Consider the following 16,541-nt stretch of genomic DNA (forward strand, 5'->3'; position numbering starts at 1 on the left):
TCAACAATATGGGAGGCATGATAAGCAAGTGGTAGGTATCGTAGCATAAGCATAGCAAAAGAGCGAGCAACTAGCAAGCAAAGATAGAAGTGATTTTGAGGGTATGGTCATCTGGCCTGAGATCCCACAAGGAGGAAGAACGAGTCCAGGAAGAACACAAACGGACGTAGTCGAACGGTTCCTCACAAACGCGACGTTATCGGAACTAACCCGAAGAAGAAACACCGGAAAGAAGCAAACAACAAAGTGAACAATCACCACATAGACATGCATGATGCACAAACCATTATGATGCATGTCCGGTTTAATGAGGCATGGCATGGAAAAATGCACCAAACAACACTGCAAATTAAGTGGAGCTCAATATGCAACGAGTTGCATATTGACGGAACACCACATCAATTATTTAGTTCTCTCTCGGCTATGTACCCAACAAAATTAAGCGTTGATTAACATGGCAAGGGTGAAGCATGAGTAAAACATCTATCTAAACAAGTTTAAATGAGGCCGGAACAAACAAAAATTTCGGTAAATCCCCATATGCATTAGCAATTTAATGCAACAACAATTTTAAACAGTCTTGATGTTATTATCATGATGCGGATGACATGTTCGAGTTTTATGCAATTTTTTATTAAAAGTTGACAAGAGCATAATGAAGCATTTGTCATCGTGGCGGAAACAAAAGGGTGCCACGGAGACGATAACAAAACAGTGCCACGGCAATGTTCCGGTTTCGACAACTCATAGAGACGTCGGTGCAAAAGAAAGTGTGGCGGGAGCGTGCAAAAGATGGTGGGGTGATCCCGGTTACCGGGTTCCCACATGTCGGTGGCAAGGAAAAAGAGGGGCAACATGCACCGATATTTCAGACTCGAGGAAAAACAAGGGTGCATCTCATACAAGATGCATTCATTCGTTCACGGGCGTCGTCTCGGGGTTATACCTTCGAAGCGTGCAAACAGGACGGTTCTCGTTTGGTGCAAAGTAGAGGAAGTAGACGTTCTCAGGACGTTTGTAGTGGAAGTAGTCGTTCTCGCATGCATCTAGGGTCGACGGAAGAGGTTCTCGCAATCTCGGTGACGGTAGTTGTACATGTTGGCGGTAGTCGAACTTGACGGTTCCGTTACACGGTTCTTCGGAGACGGCAGTGGTATATGGTACTTTCGGCCATGCTAGTCATACATGCGTTCGGAGAGGAACTCGGCGTTTCGGTGCGGCGTAGGGGTACATGTCGATGGTCGTGTCGTGGTACTCGGCGTTCGTTTCAGTACCCGTTCGAGCATCCGTGTGGTCTTTTCGGTGGTTTACTTGGCGATATTTGAGACGACCTTGACGCATCCGTGGGTAGAGGTACTTGGCGGTTTCGGTAACGTAGTTGTACACGCGTCGTTGAACTTGTCGAATCCAAATGCTAGCCGCCGTAGTACTTGGCGCTAATCCATGTTCGGTGGTCGAACTTGACGTCAACAGCAACAACAAGTGGAGGTGCATGATGATAGTGGGGCGTCGCGGTCGTCCACTATGGCAGACAGGGCATGCAGATCATGGTGGTACTTGTCGAGGTAGCAGTAGGAGAAGGCCGGGTCGGGTGCTCGTCAGCAGGTAGCGAAACACACTGCTGCTGCTCGAAGAAGGCGGTGGCACGCTTGCGGCTGAACGGAGAGACGAAGAGGCACGGGCGTGAGGTGACGAAGCAGCAGCTGCAAGGGCAGAGCGAGGTCGGCGCTGCGGCGCAGCTCAACGGCGGCAAGGCAGCAGGGGGAACCGGGCAGGAGGAAGGAGAGGCCGGCGGCTGCATACAAGAAGCAACCGAGGCGCGGCTTCGGTCCATGGCGACGGTGTGGTGGGTCAAGGGTGGCGGCGCTCCTGGTTCCAGCGGGAGGAAGAACATCCCAGTCGCCGCTCGGGAGGCGCGAAGCAGAGGGAGGAGATGAGGCTCCAGCTTGGTCGTGGCCTCGTCGGCCGGCGAGGCATCTGAGGCAGGGAAGGAGCATGGGCGACGCGCTTGGGGCCAGCACGGTGGTCTCCATGGCCGTCCGCTCCACGAGAAGGCTCAGGGCAGCGCCCCTCGCCGGAGGCAGGGAGGCAGCGGCGATCCGGCGACACGGTGCAGTAGAGGGAGGCAAGGGAGAGGATAGAGCAGCGCGAGGGGATCGAGCGAGTGGTCTCTGGCGGTGCAAGGGAATGAGAGAGAGGGTGCGCAAGGGAGATGGGATCAGGCTCCTCGTCCCTGTGTGGCGGCGCGAGGGAGAGAAAACGAGGGGGATCGAGGGACTGGCTAGGTTTAGTAGTATAGATGGGTTAGCGTGGGAGGCCCTTGGCCAAATGGGCCACGCGGAAGCAGGCCGCCTGACCGCGGGCTCTGCTCTCTTAACCTCTCACACTTACACTCCTTAAAAGAAAGAGGGAGACAAGAAAGAAAAAAATAGAGAGAAGAAAAAGAAGAAGAGGAATTTAGGGAACGAATTTGAACGTGCAGGTAATTTAATTGGAGTCACAAAAATATGCTCGGTCCGAGAAAATAGGTAGGGATCCCAATTAACAAAACGGAGATGTTTTGTAGATGTTTGGGGATGTTCCGGATCCAACGGTGACGACTGCTCGGGTCGGGTCCGGGACAACTTTCAGACACGCGCGCGAGGAGGGCCGCGGGCTGACGAGAGAGGTTATGTTGGGTCTGGCGGATTGTGAAGAGCGGGTTGGTCTGAGAGAAGAGGGGAGAGATGCAGCCTGGCACGGTTTCCGGAGATCGAAAATGTCCGACGTTAGACTGAATATACTGCCGCTATAGTTATCCGTTGGGGCGTCAAACAGACTTCAATTGCGATGAAACTTGGCAGGCGGCCTACCAACAGGAAAACAACACCGCACGCCAACTTTCATCCCATTCCGAGAACATTTTCCAGCCACTTCTAAAATAATATTCAGACGTGCCGCGGGCGCGTGCAACTATGTCTGGGCTCAGAATGGGCAACGGAAGGAACTGGGAGACTGGGACAGATGCAAGTTTTAAAAACATGATGATGCAATGCGGATGATGACATGGCAAGATGCAACACGCAAGCAAATGACAAGGCAACAACATCGAATAACTGGAAGACACCTGGCACATCGGTCTCGGGGCATCACAAGTGGTCGGCCCGCACCTGGCTCCTGCTCTTGTGCTTCCTCGCGGGCGAGCTATCGGTCGTGGGGCTTCACGGCCTCTGGCTGCAGGATGATGGCTGCTGCAGCAAGGCTTCGCGGCTTGGGTTGGATGTCACCGCCGCCGGTAACGTGTCCTTGACCCGCAGCTGGTTGGCGTTTGCCTGCGCGGATGGCCTGGGCAGGAGGTGCACCCTCCACTTCAAGTATCATTGCCTCGCGACCCTCTATGTTAGGGTGTTTGGAGAAGATGGACATTGCGCGGGTTCCAGCCCCAAAGACGGCAGCAGCAACGATGAGCTTGGCCTTGACGACAGCCGTGACGATGCCGAGGGTGAGCTTGCCCTTGGCGACAACCGCGCTTCCTTCAGCAGCGGCGGCTCCTCTTCCGACGAGAGCATGAGCAGCAGAGGCTACGACCAGCCGGCACATCGCCGGGCTCACATCATGGAAGGTGGCGGGTCATCTCGTCGCCACGCGTCGGTGAAGCGGGAGTAAGGCTCGGACTGAGCCCGGGGGTTGGCGGAGCCTGGCCTCGGGAGCTGATGTGGTCGCGTGGGCCTTTTTTGTTTAACCTTTCCTTTCTCCTGCATTTTGAAAAAAGGGGGAGGGCCCCACTGGGGCATGCAATGAACCATGTCACTTATGGCGCTATGCTACGCTTATTGTTTTGATGTTACGCCATGATATCTCTGTTCTGAGTAGGTGCGGTAGGGTAACTTAGCTTGACATGCTCGCAGTAGTTTCCCACCTCGCGAGGGCGCACCATTCGGCATTTGGTGAAGCTCCCTTCCCAATGACTCAGGAGCCACCGGCCTTATTACACATCGTAGAGCAGCAGAGTTGTTAGATAGTTTGAGGTGGTGCCATGTTCTTCCTCGCGTGGCCCCCTAGGCATGAGTTAGTTATGGCTTAGTGCACCGCATCGTGCTGCCTTGGGGGCACGGACTTAAGAGGGTGCGCATGTCCACGAGCTCATTTGAGTGCTTCTCACGGGGATTAAAGAAGCCGTGGCTTCGGCGAGGTGTGTTCGCGGTACGGGCGAACCCAAACGCACACACTTGCCTAGCCCCCACGCGCATGACGCGTGAGGAGGAGCGACGGGCAACTGCCGCTCTTCCTGGGTCAAGACTAAGAGGCGAGCGAAGTAAGAGGAGAAAAAATCCAACTCGGCGAATGAAAAAGAACGCGAAAACTCCAAATTCCATTAAGAAGCTGCAAACCAACTACAGAAAGCAAGAAAAAGAACAGTCGCATTCGGCACCTAGTGTAGCCTTCTCACCAGCGCAGAGCTAAGTGATGCCACTAGGACGGTGGAGGGAGCCCCCGTGAGGCCCGCGGACGACACTCAGGAGACTCTGGTGCGTGTACAGCCCCACTCATTATTACGTGAGAGTGTCATGAGTGGAGACCTTCACAGGCACGGGGCCTTGCTTCCCGGGTAGAACTTCTGGAGGTGCTGGATGTTCCAGGCGTTTGGGATGGGGATCTCGTCCTGCGTCTCCACGAGCACGGCGCTAGACCTGGACACACGGGCGATCCTGAATGGGCCCTCCCACATGGGTGAGAGCTTATGCAGCCCCTCCCTGGAGAGCACCCGCCTGAGGACAAGATCAAACACCTCGAGCATCCTGGAGCGGACGCTGTGGTACTAGTACCGCTGCAGCACCTGCTGGTACCTCACTGCTCGGAGCGAGGCTTGACAATGGCGTTCCACCCCAGCATGATATCCATCCCCCACGAGGCGTCCTGGCATGCCTCGTACAACTCCAAGACCTGCGCGGAGCGATGCCTGACCTCGTGTGGGAGAACTACTCCGGCTCCATAAACGAGGAAGAATGGAGTCTGGCCTGTTGGCTTGGTAGCGGTGGTGTGGATGGACCACAACACGAACTGAAGCTCATCCAACCAGCCCCTGCCGCAGGCCTCGAGTTTTTCTCGAAGCTTGTTTCTTTGAGGCCTCTCAAGACCTCTGCGTTGGCGCGCTCGGTTTGGCCGTTGCTCTTGGGGTGTGCCATCGAGGTGTAGCATATCTGCTTTTCAAGGTTAGCACAATATGTTCTGAAGAGGTTGCTAGTGAACTATGAGCCGTCGTCGGTGATGATGAGATTAGGACCCCGAACCAGCTCACGAGGCCCTTGATGAACTTGACTGTCGAGCCGGCTGGGATGGTGCAGAAAACCTCCACCTCCACCCACTTGGTGAACTTGTTGATGATGATGTATAGGTAGCGGTAGCCCACAGGCGCTCGAGGCAACGGGCCCAAGATGTCCAACCCCCAGACCGTGACTAGACATGAGAGCGGGATGGTCTGGAGACCCTGAGTAGGATGGTGGATTTGCTTGGCATGGAACTGGCAGGCTTCACAGTATCTCACTAGATCGATGGCATCATTGTGTGTCGTGGGCTAGTATAACCCGCTGCAGAACACCTTGCCCACGAGGGTGCGCGATGACGAGTGATGCCCACATTCCCCGTCGTGTATGTCGGCCAACAGCTCACATTGCAGAGAAACGTCGTTTGGCTGTTTCTGATAGAGCTCACCGTCCTGAATGCAGTAGGTAGTGGCCTGTCGAGCCACGCGCTCCATGTCTTCCTCCTTCTCCGGCAGGGTCCCCTGAAGCAGGTACGCATTGAACTCTTTGGTCTAGCACCCCTCTTGTGGCTCGAGCGCAAGGAGTTGATGCGCTCCCAAGGTTGGGCCGCAAGCGGATGCTCTCGAGAGGGGTGCTGGGGGGAGCTCCTCCTGAGGCAATGTTGGTTCCGCAGTAGGAGGGCCTACTAAAGGCTTGAAGAGTCGCTCCTAGAAGACGCCAGGCTCCTGAGGCAGGCGCCGGGACGCCCTCTTGGCGATGTCGTCAGCTTCCTTGTTCGTGTCGTGCAGCACATGCTGCAGTTCCGGGCCCAACAATTGTTTCTCAATTTTGCGTACCTCTGCAAGGAATGCCTCCATGTGCTCGTCCTTCGGCTCGTATACTTTGTTGGAGAAGTTGACGAGGAGCTAGGAGTCCCCCTTGATGGTGAGGTGCTTCACTCCCAAGGCTGCCGCAACCTGGAGACCGGCGATCAAGCCTTTGTACTCCACGATGTTGTTGGGGACCTTCTCGCCCTACTGGAAGCAGAGCTGCACGATGTAGTAGAGCTTGTCCTGTGTGGGTGTGATGAGCCTGGCTCCAGCCCCTGCGCCCTAACGCGCGAAGGCGCCATCGAAGTACATGACCCAGTCATCTGATGCCTCGCTTCCTGGTGAGAGGGGTTGGTCCTCGCCTGCTTTGGGGCTGGGTACGCCAGTCCATTCCGCCAAGAAGTCGGCAAGTGCAGCACCCTTGATGACCCTGGTGGTGCTGAACTCCAACTGGAATGCCTTCAATTCGATGTTCCATTCGGTGACTCTCCCTGCAGCATTGGGGCTTGGCATCACTCTTTCCAGTGGGTAAGCCACGACAACTTTGATGGGGTGGCCTTGTAAGTAGTGGTGTAGCTTGTGGGAAGCGACAAGGAGTGCGAGAAAGAGCTTTTGCGGCATAGGGTAGTGGTTCCGCGCATCGCATAGTATTGTGCTGTCGAAGTACACCGGGTGCTCGACGAGGGTAGAAGGGTCGGTGGGGTCTTGTACCTCCTGAGGCTGGAGGGCCTCAAGAGCTTGGTCGTTTGTTGGGGGCAGCCAGGGCCTTAGGAGCACCGTCCTAAGGAGGTCATCTGTTGGTGCTGCCGAGGCCTCTAGAGCGCCGTCCCGAAGCTGCGCCATCTTGACCGGGTCCGTGGCGTCGCTGGGCGGGCCCTTGGCCTGACACTCTTCCCAGATGGTCACTAGCACTGCGCTGGCAGAGTGAGGTGTGGCAGCTAGGTAAAGCACCAAAGGCTCAAGAGGACAGGGCGCTACCATCACTGGTGGGCTGGTGAGGTATCTCTTAAGGTCTTGGAATGCCGCGTCAGCCTCCGGTGTCCACTCGAACAGCCCGTTCTTTCTCATCAGCTTGAAGAATGGAAGGGCGCGTTCCCCCAGCTTGGAGATGAAGCACCCAAGCAAGGTCACACAGCCCGCCAATTTTTGCATTTCCTTGAGAGTTTATGGCGGGCTCATCCTTTCTATTGCCTTGACCTTCTCTGGGTTTGCCTTGATTCCCCTGTGTGACACCAGAAAGCCCAGCAGCTTGCCAGAGGAGACGCCAAACACACATTTCTCCGGGTTGAGCCTTAGATCCACCTTGCACAGACTAGCAAATGTTTCTTCCAGGTCCTCAATAAGGGTCCTTGCCTTCCAAGACTTCACCACTACGGCGTCAACGTAGGCCTCGGTGCTCTGGCATTATGCATCAGCCACTGGCCCAGAGCGATGTGCATCAGCCGCTGGAAGGTTGCTCCAGCGTTACGCAGTCCAAATGGCATGCAGGTGTAGCAACACACCCCGCATGGGGTTAGGAAAGCCGTCTTCTCAACATCTTGAACCGCCATCTTGATTTGGTGATAGCCTGGAAGGCATACAGGAAACACAGAAGGTCGCACTCGACGGTGGAGTGGACGATCTGATCGATACGTGGAAGTAGAAAGGGGTCTTAAGGGCAAGCCTTGCTGAGGTTGGTGAAGTCGACGCACATGCACTCTTTTCCGCCCTTCTTGGGGATGATGACCAGGTTCGCCAACAATTCTGGGTACCGCACCTCCCGAATTACACCAGCATCTTGCAGCTTGCAGGTCTCTTGGATGATGAACGACTGCTTCTCTATGGACTACTGCCGCGCCTTTTGCTTCACCGGTCATGCATTGGGGCACACCCTTAAGTGATGCTCGATTATTCCCCTCAGGACCCCAACCAGGTCTTTGGGCTCCCATGCGACCACTTCCTTAAGACGGTGCGACGTGGATGAGGATGTTGAGGCCGGCTCCACCGTCGATGAGGGTTTTGGTGACCGCCACGTCGCATAGAGAAGCAGTCGGCCTTTGGCGCCTCCCAACCTGGCAGTGCCGCCTGCTTCCCATGGAGCACGGCTGCCTGGCGAAAGAATTGCTTGATGTGGCGACCCGAGGGTGGCGCATGCGAACCACCGAGGAGGGCTGCAACAGTGTGGGGCGCCGGTGCCATGAAGCGCGCGACGAAGAGGCCACGTAGCTCCTCCCTGGAGGCCATAGAAGATCCTGGCAAGCTGAGCAGGTAGGCACACGACGCGCCTGTGAGGGCCATGGGGAGCTAGTTGGCCATGACTTTGTCATCACCGCCGGCTTCCCACACAGCCTCCTCATACGCTAGGAGAAAACCTGGCGGGTCCGCCGCGCCATCGTAGTGAGGCGACATCTCTGGCCTGAACTTGGGAGGCCACTACACTCGCTGTAAGGTGGGGGTGAAGGCCCGGAGACCCACGACGCCTTCGTGGGCGCTTGTGGACCTAGCAGGAGGAGCGGCGTCGTCCGCCATGAGAGCTAAACGGCGTGGGCGGAGTGCGGCGGACGAAGAAGCGAAGCTTCGATGCACCCCTACCTGGCGCGCCAAATGTCAAATTTCGGGTTCCGCAAACCCTTGACAGGTTCGAACTCTGGGGTGCGTGCGAAAAACTCGTCCTCCCCAGTCTGCCTCCTCTCCAATCTCACAACCTAGCTCGACGAACTGAATGGAAAAGAGACACAGCGGTTTACCCAGGTTTGGGCCACCTTGCGGTGTAAAACCCTACTCCTGCTTTGTGTTAGATTGGCCTCGAGGGGCTGAGGATGAACTAGTACAGTGGGAGAACAACCTCAGGAGGAGGAGTGTTCTTGTGCTCGATGAGCTAGTGGGTGTGAGGATGATCTGAATGATGTGTCCCTTTCTACGGTGGTGGTATTTCCCTATTTATAGGGGCCTTGGTCCTCTTCCAAACATGAAGGCGGGAAGGGATCCCACAGCGGCCAAATTCGAAGGGAGACAACTAGTACACGCTATACTGACAAAATTAGTCTTCGCCTGTAAAAGCCTATGGTCATGACGCCGGGGTGGGCTCAGCGATGACCTCCTTCCTGCCGTCCTAGCGTTCTTGGTCTTGTTGCACGGGAATGGAAACCATTGGCTGATTCCTCGGGACTCCGCGCCTGTGTTAGCCTCCTTAGCACCAAAGAGGAAACTGGTACACTATGCCCCCCTGGTGCCCACCTGGCCTTGGTCGTCATGGCTCACGTCATCTGGATATCGTGAGCTGAGCTTTGCATAGAAATCTCCGCTCCTCGGGAGCCAGCCTGGAGAGACTGCTCCTTGTTTTGGTCTTGGTGTCATCCGCCTCGCGAGGCTTGGCACCTCGCGAGGGGCTTGAGTTGTTGATGGTGAAGCTGGGCCGTACCAGGTTATCAATGGAGCCACGACGTGGGACATAGGCAGACAAGTCCGGGTACCCCCATTCCCAGAACACCAACACCTAGTTCTTCTCCTTGGGCTTGTCATGTCCTCTTCGTTAAGAAGGTTGGAACAGATCGGATGGTTGTAGATTATCGTCCCATTAATTTTGTCACGATAAAGAACAAGTATCTGCTCCACAGGATCAAGGACCTGTATGATCAGCTGGCTGGATCCTTAGTCTTCTCTAAGATGGATTTGAAGTTAGGTTATCATCAAATCAAGATCAGAGAAGGGGACATCCCTAAGACGGCTTTTGTTACTCATAATGGCCAATACGAGTACACCGTTGTGTCCTTCAGACTAACCAATGCTCCAGCCACATTCTCCCATTTGATGAACTCGATATTCATGGAGTACTTACATAAGTTCATCGTGGTTTACCTCGATGACATTCTTATTTACTCGAAGAACGAGGAAGAGCATGCTGAACATCTTAGACTTCTGCTAGAAAAACTCTGAGATCACGGCCATTATGCCAAGTTCTCCAATTGCAAATTTTGGTTGCCAGAGGTGACCTATCTTGGCCACGTAATCTCTGGTAAGGGCATTGCTATCAACCCCAAGAGAATTCAGACTGTTCTTAATTGGACTCCGCCTAAATTAGTCAACAAGTTAGGAGTTTTCTTGGTCTAGCAAGCTACTGTTGTAGCTTTCTTGAGAAATTCTTGAAAGTGGCCAATCCTCTCACTGAACTCCTCAAGAAAGATACAAAGTTTGAGTGGTTCACATAGTGCGAGATAAGTTTTCAGGAACGCCTGACTTCTACTAGTGTAATTATTTCACTACGATGCCTTGTGACAGGGACTAGGTTGCATAGTTATGTAGGATTGTCATGTGATTTCCTAGGCATCTCAACATTTGCGTCCACATGAGGATAATTATCCTACACATGATCTAGAGCTTGCAGCCAGAGTCCAAGCACTTAAGACGTGGCGACATCACCTTCTTGTTAATCATTGCAAGATTCACCCAAACAGATCCGAATCTCAGGCAGAGACGTCGGGTCGAGTTGATCACTGATTATGATGTGGGCATAACCTACACCCCAGGCAGGCCACTGTCATGGCTGATGCATTGAGCCATAAGTCCTATTGCAACAATCTCATGTTGCATTAAGGCCAACCATTTCTCCACTAGGAATTCCGTATGCTTAACCTTAACATTATTCCTCATGGGTACTGTCGGTGTCAAAACCAGCGGATCTTGGGTAGGGGGTCCCGAATTGTGCGTCTAGGATGGATGATAACAGGAGGCAGGGGACAAAATGTTTTAACCACGTTCGGGCCCTCTTGATGGAGGTAAAACCATAAGTCCTGCTTGATTAATATTGATGATATGGGTAGTACAAGAGTAGATCTACAATGAGATTAGAGAGGCTAAACAAGCTAGCCTATGGTATGATTGTTGTTGTAGTTGTTGTGTCCTACGGACTAAAACCCTCCGGTTTATATAGACACCGGAGAGGGTTAGGGTTACACAAGGTCGGTTACAAAGGAGGAGATATCCATATCCGTATTGCCTAGGTTGCCTTCCACGCCAAGTAGAGTCCCATCCGGACATGAGACGAAGTCTTCAATTTTGTATCTTCATAGTCCAACAGTCCGGCCAAAGGATATAATCCGGATGTCCGAAGACCCCCTAATCCAGGACTCCCTCAATAGCCCCTGAACCAGGCTTCAATGACGATCAGTCCGGCGCGCAGTATTGCCTTCGGCATTGCAAGGCGGGTTCGTTCTTCGAATACATCACAAAAGAATTTGAATACAAGGATAGTGTCTGACCTTGCAAAATAAGTTCCACATACCACCGTAGAGAGAATAATATTTTCGCAAATCTAATTTGCTGACTTGTTTTGGCAGCATGACGTTATGCCATGGCCCGGTGATTATTCGAACCGTTTCCTTTAACTAGCCCCGCACATAATGCGAGGTAGTTTTTTGACACGTCTTGTCAAAGCAGAGATTGTGTCCCCTTATTACGGGATTCTCATAATTACGGGCGTTGGTAACCCAACCGCGCCATCGATTACGAAGCTTGGGGGACAAGCGAGTTTTATCAGGCTAGTGGGGGCACATAGTTTCGTCCACCCATATAAAGGGATAAGGATTCACCTTTCCATCCACGCCTTCTTCCTCCTTTGCTCATCCGTTTTCGCACACTCGAGCTCTAGCGCCCAAGTCCGCACTTCCCACCTCAACCTTCTCCAACCATGTCCGGAGCAGGACGCAGGTGGATGGTCTCCTCTGTCACGGAGGGAGACATCAAGAAGCTGCGCGGGGCCGGATACTTAGCCGCGAATATTGCGCACCGGCTGCCCGCTGTGGGGCAGATCGTCCCTACCCCGGAACCTCACAAGAGGGTAGTTTTCCTCCACCACTTCCTCCGCGGACTGGGGTTTCCCCTCCATCCATGCGTCTGTGGTCTCATGTTCTACTACGGGTTGGACTTTCATGATATGGCCCCGAACTTCGTCCTCAACATTTCGGCGTTCATCGTCGTGTGTGAGGCTTTCCTCCGCATCCGACCCCACTTTGGCCTCTGGTTAAAGACCTTCAATATCAAGCCGAAGGTGGTTCGAGGCCAACAAGCAGAATGCGGCGGAGCCATGGTGGGCAAGATGCCCAACGTTATATGGCTTGAAGGCTCCTTTGTGGAGACAATAAAGGGATGGCAATCGGCGTGGTTCTACATCACCGAGCCGCGCGATGCCAAATGGGTGGCAGCCCCCGAGTTTCGATCCAGATTCCCTACACGGCTCACTTCCTGGAAAGAGAAGGGCTTGTCGTGGGGCTCATCGGTGGAGCTGGATGGACTCCAGAAATGTATCCAGAGTATGGCAAGCAAGAAGCTCAAGCTTCTCAACATAGTCCAGGTTATGCTCATCCGCCGGATCCTCCTGTGTCAACAACGGGATTTTAACCTCCTTCTCTCGGCCCAGCACCAGACTCTAAGCGAGCTCTTTGATACGACGCACAAGGAAGTCTGGAAGGTGCTGTTCAAGGGCGCCGAGGTCCCTCCTTCTCTCGCCGAGGACCGCGGACTAAGCGTGAAGCGCCTAGCGCGTTCGGTGAGTTCAATACGTCCCGTAGGACATTTATTTCCCCTAGCTTAATCATGTGCGGGGTCTAATCTCCATGCCTTTGACGGGACTGGGTGGAGACGTCGAGGCAGATTAACTGTCTGGCCCCTTTGCCCGAAGACACTGCGGGCGTTCTCCTGATGGAGATGCTGACTCTGGCTCCTTACAAGGTGCCGGAGAAGACCAAGAAGGCCAAGGGAACCCAAAAGAGTTCCCGGCACCAGGTGTTATCGGACTCATCGTCCGATAACTCTGCGGCACACTCCTCCCCCGAAGACGAGGAGGAAGAAGATGCTCCCCCTCCAGGAGGGGGAGACAAGAAAAGGAAGGCCTCCCCAACTGGGGGGCGAAGGGTCCAAGAAGGGGAGAACTCTCCCTCCAGACTACTCTACCACCGCCGCCGACGATGACGAAGACGAGTGGTTGCCCAGGGACAAGCCCCTGGGGAGATCGTAAGTATTTGAATACCAAATTAACTTGTAGCATTCCTTTCTCGCACTGCTTTCCCTAACGCCGAACATAATTATCGATGTATCATCGGACGGCTAGTATCGATGTATCATCGGACGGCTCCCTGGGCTCGTCGGACATGGATAGCGATCCAGTCCCAACCGCCACCTCCCCTCATCCTACGGACGACGCCGAGGTGCTGTCTCACGAGGCACTGGGTCGAGGGGAGACAGTCCTGGAGGCGCCTCAAGGCGGCCTCCCGGACTCCGGGAGCCGAGGGGACAAGGCCCCTGAGAGCTCCGAGTTCGGCCCTCAGCCGAACACCGCACCGGAACCTCTAGTGGTTCCGGGCTCGGGCAGGTGGCCTCCTTCTAAGAGGGGCAAGACGCCTGTGCCGGTGACCTTTGTCCATCTAGAGGCACCGGACACTCTGCTGGAAGCGCTTCGTAGCGCTTCCATCGACGAAGAGCACCGTACTATTATAAGTGCGGTGGTCTAGAAGGTTCAGTCCGCCAAGAGCGGATTGACTGAAGCCTGTGCCTCTCTTCTAACAAGCTTTGAGGTAAGTGTTTTGAAATATAGGAAAAATATTACCGCATAGACAGTAGCCCCTGATGCTTTGTTCGGTGTTCACAAAGAAAAGCCGAACAGAGGATCAAATAATATCGCGGGAGTCTAATGTAAGTATGTCAATATGTGTATGCAGGCCTCGCTGCTGGCGTCCGCCGCACTGACTGTGGAGGTTGTTGTACTGAAGCAGGACCTCGAGGGGCCAAGAAAGAGCTCGGCCTTGCCAAGAGGTAGCTCGAGGAAAACAAGGGTAAGTAATACCCTGTCTATAGATATGTATATATAAAATACGTGATTGCAAAATGACAGGATCATCGTATATCTGCCAGGGGCCACGACCGAGGTGGCGACCCTGAAGCAAGCGCTAACCAAGGCCGAAGATAAAGCGGACAAGGAGCGCACCGAGCGAGAAAAGCAAGAGGCTTGGGTGGGCGAGGTGCAGCAAGAGCTCCAGGCTCTCGTGACGAAGCACGAGGCGTTGGAGCTTGACTCAAAGACGCGAGAGTCTGAGCTTGCCGCGGCCCTTGAGAGCGCAAAAAGTGCCAAGGCCGAAGCCCAAAAGGCCCTCCAGGAAATCGATGCGATGAATAAGATAGTGGCAGGTAAGGCATTCTATATGCAGACCAAGCATGTAAAAGTAAATTGCCAATTACTTACCCGAATTCGGAGCTCTCCAGGAGCATTCGCAGATTTGCCCCGCAGTGTGTCGGATGCCGCACAGTTTTACCAGGCTGAGGAGGGAAGCTCAAAGGAGATGCTGTTCTGGTCTCGGTATACTGGGACCGAATGCCCGATGCCTCTGAGCGACCAGCTAAAGCAGCTAGTCGAGCTGCACAAGGCGGCCAAACAGGCCATGAAGGGCCTTATAGTCCGGATGTGGCCTGGCGACGCCCTTCCGAACAGCTACTTCGGCCTGGTGAGGCGCTTGTGGATGCCTGCCCATGGCTGGAGGTCGTCAAGCGGTTCGTCTGCATCGAAGGTGCACGTTGTGCTTTCGCCCATGTGAAGGTGCAGTGGGCCAAGCTAGACGCCGTGAAGCTGATCAAGGAAGGGCCGCTGCAGGGCAAAGAACATCGCACCCCCGAAATTTATTATGAGGGTGTCCTGAAGGTTGCCCGTCTTGTAGCAGACGAATGTTCGAAGAATGTAATATTTGAGTAAAATTGGTCATGTGATCCTGTATGATGAAAACTTGTTTCATATGCGCTATGCAACGCTTGTGTGAATTTAAAATATTACCTTCTGTTTGGCTGTTTATCCAATCTGAGAGATGGCTAGTCCTCGGCTTCTGCCCCCATGCCACGAGTTCTAGGGTGTTCGGGATAAACCTGAGCACTCTTGTTCCCATATTTGGGTCCTTCGAGGGAGGTGCTCAGCACAACGAACAAGGCAACCGGACTAATAATGCTATATCACTAACCACATTTAGCCATAGAATTCTATAATTTTAAATTTCGGCGAAGCCCCTGGTATTCGGAAGGATGAATTCGGGGTGCGATACACGCCTTTAAGCCGGACAGGGCCGACCCCTCGCCCTAAGCGGCATAAGTCTTTAGGGACTCGAAAACCTTGCCGAACAGCGACCAGTCTCTTGCCTCATCATGACAGTCAGTTTTAGCTTTCTCTGCTGAGGTGCTAAACCCGGCAGAACCGGGGCACAGTCGCAGTAGTTCTCCTGGCGCTACCTTAGCCGATAGAGCGGAACGTAAGGTACCAAAACATAGGAGCCGGGCAAACGCAACATTTGACCAAAGACATGATTCGGAGCTGATGCATATAATGCTATAAGTTCGTGGTGCCGCACTTGGGAAAGTGCTAGGACTTTTCACACCATATTGTGCGGTACGTAAGCCCCTGGTGTATCGGCCGTACCAAAGTGTACGGTTGCAAGGCGTCGTTAATGAATGCATATATATATATAACAAGAATGCAATAATAGTCGTGATGTTATGCATTGTTTATTCAAAAAGGTGCGTTAAAACAGAATGATACAGATAGTGCGATAAGCAAAGAGTGGGACTATGTCCCTTCCAAGGGCAAGATGAGGAATAGTATTAAAACAAATATTTCGCTCGTTATTGTAATCCACCTGGGAATTCCGTGGTGTGACATAGCTTTCTGCCTCCTTGGTTGCTGCATCATGTGTTCGGCAATAGTGCTGCTGGACAGGGTTTCCAGATATTAAGGTCTTGAAAAAAGAGAAAAATAACCAAACGGGATGCCCCTAGTGTGGTTTAAGCCGCGTCTTGGGGCGTGCCGCAGTGTGCCCCCCTCCCCACCTGTGCCCATGGTATTTTTAATGCATAATTATGTACGCGTGGCACGAGCTTCGCCGTTCGGCTGGGACTGGAGTGGGGGCCACATTGCTATGCGAGCTCAGATCGCGCCAGGCGTTCTATTTGCCGATTCTCCGAGCGCGCTTGAAGGTGTCTGGGTCTTGAAACACCGAACTGGTGGATTGCCTTGAGAGGCTCTTTTGCGCTTCTGCCGCAAGGGCTCCAGTGTGCTCCTCTGTTCGAAGATAGCGCTCTGTGTTTCCATTGACTGTAATAACCCCGCGAGGTCCTGGCATCTTGAACTTGAGGTATGCATAATGCGGTACCGCATTGAATCTCGCAAATGCGGTTCGCCCGAGCAGTGCATGATAACCACTGCGGAACGGGACTATATCGAAGATTAACTCTTCGCTTCGGAAGTTATCCGGGGATCCGAAGACCACTTCCAGTGTAATTGAGCCTGTGCAATGGGCCTCTACGCTTGGAATGATGCCCTTAAAGGTCGTTTTTGTGGGTTTGATCCTTGAGGGGTCTATACCCATTTGCACACTGTGTCCTGATAAAGCAGGTTCAGGCTGCTGCCACCATCCATAAGGACTCGAGTGAGGTCAAATCCGTCAATGATTGGGTCCAGGACCAGTGCGGCGAATCCCCCATG

Source organism: Triticum urartu, chromosome 2A, assembly GCF_056163025.1.
Source record: "Triticum urartu cultivar PI428250 chromosome 2A, HENAU_Tu73, whole genome shotgun sequence".
Taxonomy (NCBI): domain Eukaryota; kingdom Viridiplantae; phylum Streptophyta; class Magnoliopsida; order Poales; family Poaceae; genus Triticum; species Triticum urartu.